Source organism: Pelodiscus sinensis, chromosome 21, assembly GCF_049634645.1.
Source record: "Pelodiscus sinensis isolate JC-2024 chromosome 21, ASM4963464v1, whole genome shotgun sequence".
In the NCBI taxonomy this organism is placed as follows: Eukaryota; Metazoa; Chordata; order Testudines; family Trionychidae; genus Pelodiscus; species Pelodiscus sinensis.
Genome location: NC_134731.1, coordinates 7308932 through 7322098, shown reverse-complemented (window position 1 = coordinate 7322098; position 13167 = coordinate 7308932).

The following is a 13167-nucleotide window of genomic DNA, read 5'->3' as shown; positions in this document are numbered from 1 at the left end:
CTTCCTCAGATCCTTTTGATCTGAGGAAGTAGGTCTGGCCCACGAAAGCTCATCATCTAATAAACCATCTTGTTAGTCTTTAAAGTGCTACATAGTCCTGTACTGTACATCAGTGTCACCCATGGGGTCGTCAACATCGATGCAGAAGAGCAGTAAAGAGACCCAAAGGCACAATGAACACTGCTATGGCTGCTGTATCAGAAGAGGTGGCGAGACAGATAAATACCTACAAAGAGACTAAGTGGTGTTTTCATCTAATGAATAGATGAGGAATTTAAGATATTGACAAGATCCAGGGAACATGAGATAAAAGAATAGGAATACCCAAACCATCACCACTGATACTAAAGATCAAAGACAACAGTAAACAGAGGAGCTTTTCATTTCTACACTTAAACAGGATACTGGGGGATGGCACTGAAGATTCTCTTGTTTCCAGGCATTCCAAGGTATTCCCCTTGATGAGTCTAGTATGGGAATTTTTTCCTCACCACTCCAGCACAAGTGCATCCAACTATCAAATATATTTGTGAATAGTATCCACAAAGTGGAGCTTGGGAATTCTGAAAAAAATAGTGCTGTAAGGTTTGATGTTTCAAATGTCCCAGGAGTTAAAGAGCTTTTAGATTTTCCTCCCTTTCCACTAAATAAACCCTTCTTCACTGTCTCTACCTTGATCAATTTCAGATTAGATAAAATCAACACACAAGCCCAGGAATCAAGCTGCCTGATCTTTGCAGCCTTTTCCTTTTACCTAGGTAAAAGTCATTAAATGGGCACATCAAGGTACTTTGGACTTTAGACCCTGGCACTACCTGTACTTTTAATAAAGAGCAAGTTTGTGATATGACAAATGCTGCCAAGAGCTCTTAAACTCGCTCATGCTGAAAATATGAAATGACCTGAATGAAACAGGTGCATCAGAATTCCATGCTGCATCATGCTTTGCATGTACGGATTAGGGATGTTAAATATCAGTTAACTGAATAGTCGATTAGCCTCATGAATTCTTACCAGTTAGTTAACTATTCTATAGTCCCCAGGCGTGGGGCCGGCTGCCCATGCGCTCCAGCCCCATTCTCGGGGAGTCCCCTGCCATCCCGCACTGCTGCCTCTTTACCAGAGGCAGCAGCACAGGGTGCCAGATGGAAGCTGGTCCACGAGGGGAGCCACTTTAAAAACCAACTCCCCTCACGGACTGACTGCCTGCCACCCTGCACTGCAGCAGCCCGTCCGGGGGTGGGTTTGAGCTTCCAGACCCGGCACAAGCTGGAACTGAGCCAGGCTGCCTGGCTCCTAATACACTTTAAATGCAGAGTTGCAGCAGGGGTAGGTCCCAGACCTGGTGCAAGCCGAGACTGAGTCATGCTGCTAGCCAGCCTGCTAAAAAAAATTATTGCAGGGGCATGGGGAATGCATGTAGCCTATAGCATTAACCTATACGCTTTTGCTTATTGGTTAATCAACTAGACTATTACATCCCTAGTATGGCTACAACATGCAAGAGAGACTAATTTAGATTTCTCTCAAAGGTTCTAGATGTTGTAGAGCCATCAGCTGCTGACTTCCCCTCCTCATACTATGAAATCAACTAGTTACATTAATTCATAAGGTATCTTCACTAAATGCTGAAAGAAACCCTTTGCAAAACACAAACTTAAAATACTGTTTGAGATCCTTTTAAAAATATCAAGTAGAGGTGATTAATGAGGAGAAGAAGCTGTTATTTAAAGATCCATTAGGATGTAGTTTAGATCCACAGTTAGGATTTGAAGAAAATCTTACAAAATGTGATATTAAACATTTTTAAAGATCTTTTGAAATGAACAAGCTTCCCCGCCCCCCCGCCCCCCATTGGATCCATGCTGAAAGTGTAACATACCAATCACAGATAATGCCTGGAGAAATGGAGAATGGTACTTTCAGAATGATTTATGCTGTTCTGAAGCACGTCATATTAACTTTTATTAACCTTAATGCTCTTAAGTCACTTAGGATGCATCCACACTGCCACACTGATGGATGTGTCAAAATAGACTCTTAATCCTCATGGAACGAGGGTAACCGGGACATCCAAATAGCGCGCCTGTTATTTCAATTACACTTCAAAATAATGGGCACGCTGTCAAGACACAGAAAATGCTATTTGTGTCCTGAAATAGCACCGCAGTGTAGGCGTACCCTTAGGATATATTTACATTGCACTTAAAGACCTGCTCGCTGAATCTCAGAGCCCAGCTCAGCTGGCTCCAGGTTATGGAGTTCAGGCTGTGGGGCCAGGAGTGGCCAGAGGCCGGCTGCAGCAGCTGGCGCCTGCGCGATCAGTGGCCCCGCCTTCATGGCCATCAGTGGCCGTGACGTCATCATCGGGCACCTGGGCATCCCATGACGTCATCATCGGGCGCCCTGGGTGCCCTGATGAAGGCGGTACCCTAGACGACCACCGCGTCTGCCAATGCTCATGGGCAGCCCCTGTGTGGGGCTGTAACATAGACAGTGCAGCTAAGGCTGGAGCCTGAGCTCTGAGATCCTCCCCCAGTTTCAGAACCTAGGTTCCAACCCAACCTGCAGCATCTACACTGCTATTTTTAGCCCCATAAGCTGGAGTCAGCTGACTTGAGCTCTGAGACTCGGTGCCACAGATTTCTTTTTGCAGTGGAGACATACTTCTAGAACCTTTGGCAAAAACACAGCAAACAAAGCTATTTAAATCCCCCCAGTCTGGAAAGAAACTTGACAAAGAACTGGAGGCATGGATGATTATTATGATAGTTTGTATTACTTTTGCCAGGAAAGGAGAGTGGGACAGCAAGGATGTGTGTTAACATAGGCTATCTATGTGCATACTGAGAGGGTTTCATGTTTTTAATGATCAGATATAATGATGAATGAGGTAAATATGTCAACTACCTGCCAATCTAGTCTAAGCATGTTTCCTGCAAGAAAATACGAACAAAACTCCATAGGCAAATATTAGCATTTTGCAGCACATTCCATATTCTCCAGGTGATGAATGGTATTGCACAGAAATCAAACAGTGAAATCCACCACAGTGATACATGTGACTAGGGCCAGGAAATAAAAAAAAAGAGCCTCTTGCTAGCGTTACTATGCGTCACACCTTTATTACATAAACATTGCCTGGGTACTGTTTGCAATCTTAATATTGCAGCATTGTGCTGGTACAGGAAAAAAGCAGAAAAGGAAATGCTAGTACAGAAAACTTCATTAATGGTGTAAAAATACATTTCTATTAGTAGAATTTAAATTTTAATAACTAATTGTTATTAGGAAATAGATAAATTGGGTTTTAAAAATTAGATTATTTTACAATAAACTCTGTGTTTTGAAATAAGGTTTCCTGTTACAGTATTCAGATCTTTTATGTACTTATTAACCATTCTCCCATGTTAAAAACAATTTTTTTCATTAATCTAGTGTTCATAGCAAAAAACAAAGAGAATGGTCTCCAAAGTATTAAGTGTTCTGGTGCATCCTTCTAGTTGCTTATAATTCTCATTAGAAATCTTTTTTTTAATTATCTTAAATTTTAATTTGTGATTTAGTTCAGGGTTCGGACTTACTGTATTTCACTTTAACAAGATAAATCATGTTTGCATTTGTGTTCTTCAGATTTCCTCTGGATTAGTTTGTAGGTATTTTCATGGCAGGCTTAGACAGTCAAAATGTTTTGTATTTCTCCATTTGGTACATCAACACAGCTTCCATTAATTATAATAGAAACTATATGAATTAAAAAAACTCTTAGCTGCCTCAGCTTTAGTGGTTGATAAACCTCTGCTACACAACAGAAGAGACAACCCACACTTGAAGCTCTTATTCACACATTTAGTCTTCTCTCATAGGAGTAAGCGTTACACAATCAAGCCTAGAGGATTTGCTAACATGGAAGATAGCAATAATTATTCTTTTCTTACTGACTTTGCAAATGTGTTCCTGTACCAAAAGAAAGGTGCAACAATTAGTAGAGGCCACAAGGCAAGAGTAATTTACATATTAGCAAATTATGTAGCTTTCACATTTGCTTATTTTGTAGCAACTTGCGTGATTATAACGGGTGTGCAGAAGTGCTCAGCACTGTGATAAAATTAATCAGGCTGCTGGAGTGAACTCTGTGGGAACAGATGAACTTGGCAAAGCTGTTGCTAATAAAATTTCTCTTTTCCCTGACAAAGGAGAAAATGTAGTCCTGAATCCAAAAGTAAGACATTCATAAAGTGAAACACTCTGGAATTTATCAACATAATTGAAATGGATGGGAATAATGGATCTCCCAACTTGACGTGTGGTCTTTGTGTAAGAGAATAGCATTCTCTCTTGCCAAGAAAATCTGTGATGTAAAAAAATGTTTAATAAAAAGCAGTTCCGTATTCCGTCTGTCATACAAAAATACTGCGTCACTAGAAACTGAAGGATTCCTCTATAGTAACATCCACAGCCACAAAAGAGGAAGTGCTGTGAAGAGAGGAAGCGCTGGTAATTAATAATACACGATCACATGGAAAGATTTAGTACAAAAATGACTGAAATGTCAACTCTCATCTCAAAAGAGTCAAGCTGCAACTCAACATCGCTCCTGCAGGGCAACATCACACTCTTCCCCAGCAGGCCCTGGCTCACCACAGTGCACAACAGGGCCACCTCTTTCCATAACAAAAGAAGTAACGTCCCCCTCACATCCACCCCTGCTGGATGCCAGGGTTGTAAAAAAACCTCTTGTTTGTTTTGAAGCAAAAAGTTTAAACAAAACAACAAAGTGGAACATTTTGCTAACAGTGGATCGAGTGGTAGGTAGGATGAATACAAACTTTCCCCTTCATTGAAAGCCTGTTGGGGGCTTTTGGAGCAAAGTGTCCTTCCCTCTTGCCTTTATCTACTGGGCCCGGTCTTTTACTCCCCTAAAATTAATAAAACAGATTTTCATTTATCAGTTGTCTTTGCTAAATCCAATTACTTTATAGATCTGAAAAGACTGTGGCAAGCTTGGGCTAAGCCCCCTGGTGGTGCGCTTCCTAGTGGGTCTTTGCATGCACCTCAGAGGCTCGCGGTGTCCCTATCACTGCCGAGAAGGCAAGGGTCACCCATTACCAGAGCCCTTTTCATCATCAGCCAGTCCAGGGTTTTGGAGGTCAGTCCCTCCATTAGTTCACAGGGTCTCCCCTGTTCCTTCCCGGCAGGCCTCCATCTGGGAGGAGGGTTGGGGGGAACCTGGCCCCAACAACTTGCTCCGGGTTCCAGCCCAGGGCCCTATGGGGGGGAAGTAGACCCAAGTGAGCTATGGGGCTTGGCCCTTGCCCCACTGAACAGCAGCACCTCCCTGGGCCACTTCCCCTACCATTCCTGGGTTCCTCCTCCTCAACACCTTGGAATAGACCTTATTGCTGGGTCAGCTGGGCTGATCCATCCCTTTTCTTCTTCCCCTTGCCTTGCCTGAAGGAAGGTTTTTATTGTGTGCTCACAGCCTTAACTGGGGGCAGCTGCTCTAATCAGTCTACCCTCCAGATGGGCTTCAGGTGTTCTAATTGGCTTGCTGGGCTGCAGACTCTGGAAGCCTCCTCTAGGAACAAACCCACACACCCAGCTGCCCGTGTAAGTGCCTTCCACCTGGCTTCTGCAGCCCCCTGTTCTCGGGCTGCCACAGGGCCTACTAATGCTCATAGAGCTAACAGGTTTGGAAGTGCATTTGCTGCCTGAGGTAGGCCTCCCTTTTCCAGCTTTGGTACTGTAGCTGATCATTTCTGTGATGCGTCTCTGCAGCTGAACTCTGGAGAGTGTGAGGTTCCAATGTCCTATAAATCAAAATTTTTAGATTTGCCTTGAATGTGTCTCTTGACTGTGAGTACAACCACAGCCTATACAGAGCCAAAGAATGCTTTTTCTCTCCTTAACAGGTGAATCTAACACTTGATAAGGGTGCCCAAGTGACAGCCCTGTGAACTCAGAAGGCTTCCATTTAGTACAGCATCAGTGCAGTCTGACTCACGCTACTTCACTAATGAGCATAAGAATCGTTATTTAAGGGTCTCCATAGCACAGTATCTGGTCTAAGAGGTGTCTATAGCTAGACCGCTTGGAAATAGTGACCATAATATAATTAAATATAACATCTCTGTCATGGGAAAAATACCACAGCAGCCCAACACTGTGGCATATAATTTCAGAAAGGAGAATTACACAAAAATGAGGATGGTAGTTAAAGAGAAATTAAAAGGTACAATGCCAAAACTAAAATCCCTGCTAGTGGCATGGAAACTTTTCAAAAATACCGTAATAGAGGTGTATCTTAAATGTATATCCCAAATTAAAAAATACAGCAAGAGGATCAAAAAGATGCTGCTATAGTTTAACAACCAAGTAAAAGAAGCAGAGAGACATAAAAAAGCATTGTTGAAAAAGTGGAAGTTAAGCCCAGCATGACTGTGAACCACTGATAACTCCATGGGAACTGTTATCCAGCCAGTGATACACGCGCCTTATAATAGTCCCAGCTATGTATTATTTCCCTACTTTATTTATAAGAAAGTCTTGTGAGACTATATCAGATGTCTAGGTATACCACATCTACCGCTTCCCCCTTATCCACAAGGCTGCTTATTCTATCAAAGAAATCTGTCAGGTGGGTTTGACATGATTTGTTCTTTACAAATCTTGCTGGGTGTTACTTATCACCTTTGTATCTTAATACGAAGTCATTCCACTAAATGACTGTTGACAAAAGATAGATGGAAAAAGAGCAGATGTACAAATTAATACAAATACAGGCACAGTATTTAATTTTTCTTTGCTGGTAAATAGATTTAGAACAGTATTTACAGTAGTTCAGAGCTGAAATTTTGTTCCTTCTTTCTGCTCTGCCAAGCGGTAACTGATAGCATATAATGTTTATTCTTTATAAACAGACAAGCAGGTGTTTAAAAAGCCTATGTTTCAAAAGATTTAATGGCAGAGTTACATAATTCATTCCCCTCTCACTAGTGTAACACTCATTTTCAAATCCAATCAAATAAAGAAAAAATATTTTGATTGTTTTTACCTTGTGGCTAGTGGACAAACTAATCAGTTAGGCCATGTCTTCACTCTGGAGAAAATCCATGCTGCTGCAATCGATCTTCCAGAGTTTGATTTAGTGGGTCAGGAAAGACCTTCTAAATCAAACACAGAGGGTGCCCCCATAGGTGGCCAGTACTCCTGCTCCTGCAAGGAGTAAGGGAAGCCAATGAGAGTGTTTGCTCCCATCAGCTTCCACCTGTGGGGGTGGCAGGGAAGCTCAGTTAAGGTACTTAATTAACATACCTGCAGTTGCATATAGTAATTTGACCGTCCCCTTTAGTGTAGATCTGGCCTGAGTTAATCCCAATGACAAACCCCACACATGCTTAATCACAGCTGAAGGACACACCATAGCAGTGCCCTAAGCTATAGTAGCAAAGATATTGAAGATCTGGACAATGGCATCTTGGTGGGAAAACTCACCGAGAGACTACCTCTGCTATGTCTGATTCTAACGATAATTTTACTGTTTATTTTTAAAAGGACTTTTGAATAAACATGTTTTTCCTTGAATAAGATATGCCTGTCATATGTATGCTATAAGCAGTATAAGTGCACCTCTTTCTTACTAACATCTTGTGAAAAGTCATAAAAGCATTTAATATATTATTTAAGCCTATATAATTTTCAATTCTTGGAAACCATCAATTAAGCTACCTATCACAACTTCAATAAGTAGCAACAATTTTCCAAATCCCCATATGCCTACCAAGGGATCATATTTAGCATTTTCAGGCTGGCAGGAGGGAACCAGAATATTGCACAAATTACGTGTCAAACAGTGTTGGTTCCTTCTGCCGATTGCAACGAAGTGTACACTACACTGATATTACTATAGTCACTACACTCACAGCAATATTAATACATCAGAGTAAAATAGATCTAATAAAAATATGGTTTACCTATTATTTTTATATGGCACCGGGGTGTCAAGAGCTCTACATGACACTGAAGAAAGCAAGGTTTGCTTGCCTGAATCTGAAATCCAATAATTCTGTGACAGCTTGTCTTTTTCCACTATCCGAAATTGGTCCACTAAAAGATCCACCTTATCTCATCCACCTTATCTCTCCAATCTGAAAGAGATGGACACTACCAAATGGACACATTTGGAGGTCCAGGAGAAAGTTCCTCTTGTTAGGCCAGGTCTACACTCATAGGTGTTGGGAGTGATTTTAAGTGGTTTTGATTGGACAGTGTAATCAGGACTCCATCTTGGATTACTGCCTCCATTTTGAACTTTAAGAGGACAGTTTGAGGTAAACAACTACTGGTTTGGACTGGCTTTTCCCACCAAAAGGACAGGTTGGTTCCATGTACCTCAGAAGTTGGGTACAGCTGGCGCCGTCAATCACTCTGCTTTCCCGCCATGAACTAAATATAAGAACTGCCCCCTTGGCATGTCTCTCTCTCTCTTGCTCACATTGTCTGGGAGCCCATGAAGAAGCAGACACATCAACCCTGTAGTGAAGACTCAGGACCAGCCAAGCTGCTTCATTCCACCCCAAGCGTGTCAACTGAGAGTGTCAACAACTCATTCCTGTTCAAGATCACTAGGGTGCAGTCTCTCACAAATCCATAGTGAAAGCTTGGATTCTGTGGTGGGATTCTGCTACCTGCAACGCATGCTGTTTACCATCTGCACTGAGAAACAACAACTCTTCCTGGTGTCCATAGTGAAAACTTGGACTACCTCCAAGGAACTGTACTGTTCTATGTTCAGAACATCTACCATCAAGTAACATCACAGACTATCTGCATGGGAATACCTAGCATTCCTCCCCGAGAGCTCTCAATCAGCGTAAGGGTAGCAGGTCCTAGGCTCCTCAGCTTGTCAGCTTTTGCCATCACATCAAATTGTAAAGTTACTTACCTTGGCTATTGGGAACTTTTCTGTCTTCTTTCTTTCAGCGGGCGTGGGTTGTTTTATACAATACCGAGCATTTTGGGGTTATTGTTATCACTATTTATCTTATGCTGTGTTTCAAATTTCACAATATATATTTGTTAAACTATTTTAATAGTCTGTCATTATTGCGTTAAGATCTCAGCCGGTGATTGAGATATGGCATATCAGGGGAACCGCACATCTGGGGCAGAGACATTTACCATCCCTCAGATTCAAAAGGCAGCTAAATTATTTATAATTACTGGTGTTGCTGAGTCTCTGGTAACATAGGGGAACGTCGAATGAAGATACACAACTCCAGATACCTTAATTATGTAACTGGAGTCAACATACCTTGTTTTGCATTTCCCTGCCATCTCAAGCGGGAGGCTGATGAGAGCAAATGGGAGCTCCCATTGGCTTCCCTTACTCCTTGCACAAGCAGGAGAACCATCTCCAGAAGAGGGCGTGGAATGCTCTCTGAGTTCAATTTAGCAAGTCTTAACTAGACTAGCTAAATCAAATTCCAGAAGATTGATCACAACAGTATCAATCTACCATCTAGTGAAGATATGGCCTTACTGAGGGCTTGTCTTCACTATTTGGTGGATCAACACTGCAGTGATCAGTCCACCATCAGTCAATTTATCGCGTTTGCTTATATGCAATAAATCAACTTCCGAGCACTTTGGTATTCACCAGGATAAGAAAAATAGGCAGAGTTGATGGGAGAACAGCCATTGCCGACCTTTCCAGATAGACACCACTGCAGTAAATCCTTCAACTTCAGCTGCACTGTTCACCTAGCTGAAGTTGCATAGCTTAGATCGATGAGGGGAAGCGTAGTATAGATTTAGGTTGAGTTAAGTTTATCAACTTCACAGAGGAATACATTTTAAACTAGAATTTAAATGGGGTGATGCCTAGTTCATTGAAATAGGCACAGTATTCGAGGTATAGGGGACAGTATCGGGGTAGCTGGTTATAATTCTAAAGAAACTACGTACAGAACAAATACACAGAGAACATAACAAAATGGAGAATGACACCAATCTCCTGTTCCCACAAGCTTGATTGTTCAGAATGAATTTTCCAAGGCATTGACAATCCCCATCTCAATTCTCTCCCTCATTTATTTCTTTTCTCATTAGTTCCTGTGTCCCCCAGTTCAGGGGCCTTAGGTCCTTTGTTCCTTTCACCTCTTTCTAGGAGTTACACTTTTTCATTTAGTTAAACAAAAAGTTAAAGGTCAGAACTCTGCTACCCAAAGTTGTCCCTTTCTCTCTGGCACCATTTCTCCACTGACATTCTCTCTCTTTCTTTGCCCTCAGGCTTTTGCCTTCTGTTGCAAAACTACTAAGAACTCTCTCGCTGACTCCAGAAGTTCACAGGCCTCCTTTCTGCCCTACGGCTTTTCTCTGCTCTTTCACTCTTCCTTCCATGCAACTCAGCATTTAATTCTCTCCCTCTCTCCTTACCACTCCTTTTGCTTCCTACCTCTGCTTTTCTATTTCCTAGCTGGCTTTCATTCTTCATGATGTTTCTCTGCACATCTTCCCAATCTCCACCTCTCCTGTGGACAGGGACACTGCAGGGACACTGCAGCCTTTTCTGATATGTTCAATATGTTTTCAATTAGTGATTCGGGTTCACCCCTAGTTCAACTCCCATGATGTCAATGGCATTGTACCCATATCCCCCAGGGCTGAATTTATCTTCTGGCTTTCAAAATATAAAGACAGTGCAACTCTCTGTTTCAATGGTTTCATTTACACGTAGCAGAACACAGGGCTAATGTGGGTTTAATATTAAAGGGACACCAGCAGACAGGTTAACTTCGGAATTTCAAATAAGAATAAAATCTTTAAATGTATTTTAAAAAACCTAATCTTAACAGAAGTGTTTTTATGATTTTGTAATTTAAGTTTCAAAGACATTTCTCTATAATCCTTGCAACTCAAACACTGCTGCACTGTGTTAAGGTGTAAGAATTTGAAAATGAAGTTGGCTAGCACATAATGAAATTCACTTGTCTGTTATCTCGGAGCGGTAACTGTGTTAGTCTGTAACTTTAAAAACAACGAGTAGTCCTGTGGTACTGTCAGGGCTGTTCTCCACTCTGGCACTCTGAGTGCAGGAGATGAGGCCCACAAGAGACCTTTAATACTTTGCCTTTCATTGGCTTCTTTTACAAAGACTCCTCAGGATCATGGATTCTCTGGCCCTGGGAGATAGGCTGCCACCAGCAAGTGTAAAAACGCCTTCTTCTGATACCCAGGAGAAACCACTTGAACATCTTCCAGAGGAGAGCCCCCAGCTCTTTTACCACAAGAGAGCTTAAAACAGAAAACAAACTGCAGTCTCTCACAGCTGACCTCTCAGTCTAGGCACGCATACACATTGCTCCTGCTGCTTCCCAGGACACAAGAATGAGATCATTGCCTTCAAAAAAGATGACTTTACTAACAATACAATACACACACACACACACACACACACTAATAAAGCATATTTGGTTGCTGGGTGTTACAGAGCAACTAAGCCACAGAAATTAAAACAGAGAAACTGTCTCTAACCTGCAGCCCAGAAAGACTATGAATGAGAGAGGGGGATGTATGTGGATTAGCACAGAGAAGTTAACCAAACAACAATACAAAGAAAATAACCTGATTGCATCTAAATATACATTTTTCCCTATTATTCACAATCCACTTCACAGTCCAGTCCATTTCCATGTCCAGTATTCCTTGGAGGCATGGTAGTCCTGCCTAGGTTTAAAACAAGCTGCTTCCCCAGGTCCTGGTTTAAATGTATACAAAGGGGAAAATGGCAGGCTGGTATATCTTTACAATTTCAGCGCTGTATTCCATTGGTTCTTCTGGCTTCCTGCCAACACCTCCTAGGTACCTGAGTTTAACCCTTTAGTCACCAAATGCTGGCCAGCACTCCTCCTATCCATCACAGGCACTATAGAGACTAACAATACTTTATAGGGTGTGCTCGAGGGGAGAAAAAAGGGCAGAAGCAGAATTTATAACAAAAAGAAGGGAGGGGAAAAAAGTACTTGTCAAATGTAATGCTGGTGCTAATGAGGCTAAATGAGTGGACTGGAAGTGTCCTATGCTTGGCTTTTGATGCCAATGAGGTGTCAAATGTAAGGAAAACTGGTTTTATAATGGACCATACAGTTAATATATTTGTTCATGCCTAGGGAAACAGTGTCAAATTTGATATGAAGGTCAATTCAGCATTCACTCTCTGTAATTGGCTGGTGAGAGTCCTTTGCAGAAGAATAGCCAGTTTTAAATCCATGATTGAGTGCCCACACAGGTAAAAATGTTCCCCTACAGGTTTGTGTGTAAGTGTGGACTTATTTGTAGGTAAGGTCCCATGGGAAGCAAGACTGAAGGGAAAAACAACTGAGGAGACTTGGAAGTATTTCAAAGGGACGTTGTTAAGGGCCCAAAAGCAAACAATTCCGCTGTGTAGGAAAGATAGAAAATATGGCAAAAGACCAACTTGGCTTAACAAGGAGATCTTGCATGATCTCAAAATAAAAAAGGAGTCCTATAAAAAATGGAAACTAGGACAAATAACAAAGGATGAATATAGGCAAGCAACACGGGAATACAGGGGCAAGATTAGAAAGGCAAAGGCACAGAATGAGATCAAACTAGCTACAGGCATAAAGGGAAACAAGAAGACCTTTTATAAATACATTAAAATCAAGAGGAAAACCAAGGACAGGGTAGGCCCACTGCTCAGTGAGGAGAGAGAAGCAGTAACAGGAAACTTGGAAATGGCGGAGATGCTCAATGACTTCTTTGTTTCGGTCTTTACAGAGAAGTCTGGAGGTGTGCCTAACGTAGTGAATACAAGCAGAGAGAGGGTAAGTTTAGAAGATAGGATACACAAAGAACAAGTTAAAAATCACTTAGGAAAGTTAGATGTCAGCAAGTCACCGGGTCCTGATGAAATGCATCCCAGGATACTCAAGGAGCTGATAGAGGAGGTATCTGAGCCTTTAGCTATGATCTTTGAAAAATCATGGAAGACAGGGGAGATTCCAGAAGACTGGAAAAGGGCAAATATTGTGCCCATCTATAAAAAGGGGAATAAGAACAACCCAGGAAACTACAGACCGGTCAGTTTAACGTCTGTCCCAGGGAAGATAATGGAGCAGGTAATTAAGGAAATCATATGCAAAC